We start from the raw sequence: 4,665 nt of genomic DNA on the forward strand, positions 1-4,665 counted from the left end.
GTTTTGCTCTTTGCCGTTGGCTAGCGAACGACAAAGAGGGGGGTCGTTAAGTTTTTTTAAGCAGCTCGTCAGTGGGGCCCCCCTCCCTCTTTGCCGTCCGCTAGCCGACGGCAAAGCTTCTTTGCCGTCCGCTAGCTGAAGGCAAAGAACTGGCTGATGGCAAATATGATCTTTGCCATCAGCCAGTTCTTTGCCGTCTGTTTTTTGGAAACAGACAGCAAAGACCTCTTTTGCCGTCCGCTAGCAGACGGCAAAGAAAGGGCTGATGGAAAATCCTCTGATTCCAGTAGTGCAAGGCTGTAGAGTTTGAGCAGGACTAGATTTGCTGCGCTCACATAGGGAAAGGTATCTAAACATAACAAAAGTGGGACCAACACAAATATGCTCCTTGGTTGTTTGTTCTTTGTTGCAACAGACTGTGCATCACCCCACTACATCTGTAGATGCACATGGTGCTGGTGCGTCCACTATCTCATGCAACTCTTTAGCTGTTGTTAATCTAAGGCCCTGTTTGGTTAAAAACTCCCTAGTCCCTACCTCCTTGGTTCTAGGGACTAAGCATGGACTAGAGGTTATTAAATGACATGCTAAAAGACCATGTTACCCCTAGTAATGAACTAATAGACATGAGGTGCGATGCGTGGCAGGGGCAAATGTTGGAAAAAGTTCCAAAAAGACTCTCCCTCGGGGTCTTATTTCTTTAGTCCCAAATGCCCACTTTTAGTCCCTAAAACTCCCTCCTGTTTGGTTTAGATGGGACTGACACGGAGTTTTTTTAGTCCCTCCACCAAAATGCCCCTGTAAACAAACACCCTCTAATAATGCCGCTGGAAAATTGATGCAATGCCACAGTTAAAAGCAAATTACATGTTTGACGAATTTTATTGTTAATATAATATCTCTGTTAATATTAATCAATGCCACCGTTTGAGAAATGCTACTGTCTTGCTTTCTTTCCCATTTAGATAAGGTAGATGCTTCTTTTTGTTGGCTTCTGTGTCATCCACCGTTATTGACCACTAGTTGTTTCCTTTGCACCTCTGTGTAAATAGGGTTATCTACTTCACCTCGTTGCCATTGTGACCTTTTGTTGCACTGCACAAAACACTTTCGTTGCCATTGTGTTTTGTGCAGTTCAACCAAAATGTCACACCGACAATGTTGCTTGATTGCTTGATCTTAGTGGAACTGCACAAGAGGAGATCTTACTTCCTATCCGTGTTGGCAAATTTGGTTAAGATCTTCTTCTTGTGAGTTTTTTGAATTCCGCGTCATGAGAGGTCAGTACTAGCCTTCTTTCACATGATTCTGCAGTGTGATTTTTATGTTGTGCTACTTGTATGGTAATGTTGCTTGATTTTAGTGAACTGCACAAATGGAGACAAGACTTCCAATCTATATGTACATCGTAATATCCCATCGAGGTAAGATAAGGATATTTCACAACTATTGGCCTGTATTTTGCCACTTTCATCAGAAAATTAATGTCATTGTTTAGTGCTATACTTGTGCAACCTAATTGACATGCCAAATCTTACATTGAAGGAGAAGCTTGTCTGTTATTGAACCAAGTGATGAAGGGGAAGAACAAGTGGAAGAAAAACAAAAATCAACTCCCGATGGTGTAATGAAGCACTGGAACTGTGATGACACAAGTAATGATACAGTTTTGCATCTCAATTTATTGCTATGGCTGGAACGAGCAATTGTTTTGCCACTGATTTGGTGCCACTCTTAATGTAATACATAATTATCTCTACTTGTGCAAATAGGGATCTTCTTTGAAGATAGCATGTATTTTAGTGGAACTACACAAGAAGATGTTGGAAACATTAAACTAATCGAGGAGTATATAGTAAGCATGGCCACCACAGTAGATAGCAACAGATGGTTTCGGAGAAGTGCTTCATCTGTATGCTCTACACAATAAGCCACCTGAGAAAGGTTGGTACTCGCCCACTAATTTGATCCATATGGTTGAGCTTTGTCATCTCTATTGGCGTTGTGCTTCTGTTTAGATATTGTCATCAAAAAGTGGTATTGTCCTTGAGAAGTGCTTCATTTGTGTTGTTTTAAATATTTCCTTTCCTTTTTTGAGCAAACAGGGATGCTAGCATTTAGTTGTCCTCTTGTCTTTGCAGAACAAGATCATCCTCCTCTGAAGAAGAATATGGAGTACATGAACTGACTAGTTCCGATTATGCTAGGATGAAGTTGCCCTGTCTATCTTCTCATCAGAAGGAGCAGTTGAAGGATGGTTACATTACCCCTCACAAGACCAAACTAACTTCAGCTCAGAAGGACTGAAAAATCTCCATTTTCTTGTTGTGATGCGCGAGTACAATGTTATTCTAGGATTCTTTCCGATGAGTTCCATTTTTCTAAAAGTGTGCTCTACATGGACCATGTAGGTGCCGGTTTAAACTATCAATTCATAGTACATCTTGCTTTATACTAATCACTTTTTTTGTATTTGTGCAAACAGGGGTGCTCAGCTTGATTTCAATGGGAACTGCACAAAATGTAATGAATACATCGAATCATTCATTTCGACCACAAGAAAGGAGGTGCCGCGTGAATTTGGTTGATTTTGTTGGAACTGCACAAGAAGGACAACTGGTTTATTTAGCACGAGGTGCCATGTCAATGTCCGAACTGATGGCAAACCCTGCCCATTCCACAATCGTAGGCATTTGATATTTTGGAGTGGGACAACCTTGTCAAATTTTGCTCACTGATTTTAGCAAGAAGACATGCGTTCGATATTTTTGAATGGGACGCCCTTTGCTGTCAGTAGCGTCGATCCATTTTTTATTTAGTTCTGAAGTAAATATTGGCTCTGACATGTGAATTGCTGAGATGCATAATCATCGATTGTTTTGAATGTTCTCTATGAATTTCCAGGCTTGTGTTTGATTGCAATGTACAGGAATGCTAAAAAGCTGCTCAAACTCTTTGTACTCCTTCTGTTCCTTTTTACTTCGCACATTGTGAAAGTGCAAACTTTTTTCTATAAGATTGGTCAAAGTACAGATACTTTGACTGCAGACAAAACTTGTATGCAGACTAGAAAGGACCGGAGGGAGTACGTGTGAAACTGCTGCGAACGAGGTGATCACCCTGGGAATAATGCTAGTACCTATTGTTTTGCATGTTCATCCAATGCCAGTGATACAGGAATTCGAACTAATCGAAATAAATTCATTCATACACAGTTGGATTTGATACAAACATGCTGGATTTCATTACATTTCATACATTCTTCAACTAAAAAGGGGTGCACTAACATATAATTAATTAACTGAAGCTACTCACCTGTGTCCGGCTGAGCCGAACAGAAGCTTCAGTGACTTAACTGCAGGTGAAGTTGTGTAACGGACATGTGGCCCAGATGCCTGTTGGGCCCACGTGTCAGTCAGCCAACTGCACTAGCAGTTAAGTAGAAGCAGCATCCTTCTCCAACATAGCTCTTTGACTCCATGTCGCCCGCCAAGAAGCTAACCGACTGTCAGTGGTCAACCCGCCTAGCTTGTCATAGCGATTAGGGAAACTAGGATCCCAATGATCAGGATCCCCACATGACAAACACCTTTATTCTTGTCATTCTTCTTCTTGAAGTTCGTGTGTTGCACAGCCTTGTTCTTCCCGTCAAACTTTGCTTTACCATCAAACTTGCCTTTGTTCTTGAACTTGTGGGGCTGGAAGTTCTTCTTCTATACCAGATTGGCACTAGATCCTCCCTCAATTCCTCGAGCACATGTGTCCTTTGATCTCGCCTTTTCTTCCACATCAAGAGTGCCAATGAGATCCATGAAGGAGGAAGCTTAGTGATGATAGCTCCGCCAACAAACTTGTCTGGTAGCATACAACTGAAGTGCTCAAGTTCTCTAGCAAATGACTGTATCTCATGAGCTTGCTCAACCACGGAGTGCTCTTCAATCATCCTGTAATCATAGAATTGCTCCATGATGTACAACTCAGTGCCAGCAACCGGAGGTTAGCAGTGGTTGCCTTACTTGGACCCGACCGGAGGTGACCTACTGTGTTCTACTCTTCCTCGTTTTCTGTGTGGCACGGCCTCACTGGCAGCAAGGCGGGGCCTCGGCGGAGCCGGCGATGTCCTCTGTCTCGTTGCCGATGGGCGGTGCCTCGATGGAATGGGGGAAATCCTCCCCCTCGTTGTCGACATGGTGGGGCCTCGGCAGAGCCGGCGGTGTACTCTGCCTCGTTGTTGGTGCCGCGGGGCCTCGGCGGAGCAGGGCCTCGTCGACGCCAGCGGAGCGGGGACTCGTCGGAGCCGGCATTGTCCTCTGCCTCATCCTCGGTCTCGCCAAATAGCGCGTCGCCCGCTTCATCGCCCTCTTTGTAGGTGGCCGCAGCCTCTGCCACCCGCATGTTGTACCGCCAGCACTCGAGGCGGCCCTCGTGGGCGCAACGGTACGAGTGGAGCAACGCCTCCTGCTCTGCCCGCTCCGCGGCGATCTACTCCTCCGTGTGCAGGTGCTCCTGGAGGAGAAGGTGGTTGTAGGTGGCGTCGGCCTGCGCCCCAGAACTACTCCTTACGCTTCTGCCTCACCATGTTCATATATAGGGCACAGGCCTCGCCGATGGTCATGGTGCAACGCACCAGCGAGGATGGCGCAGAGAAGGGGGTTGGCCCCGGAT

The sequence above is a fragment of the Triticum dicoccoides genome, chromosome 3B, assembly GCF_002162155.2.
Source record: "Triticum dicoccoides isolate Atlit2015 ecotype Zavitan chromosome 3B, WEW_v2.0, whole genome shotgun sequence".
Lineage (NCBI taxonomy): Eukaryota > Viridiplantae > Streptophyta > Magnoliopsida > Poales > Poaceae > Triticum > Triticum dicoccoides.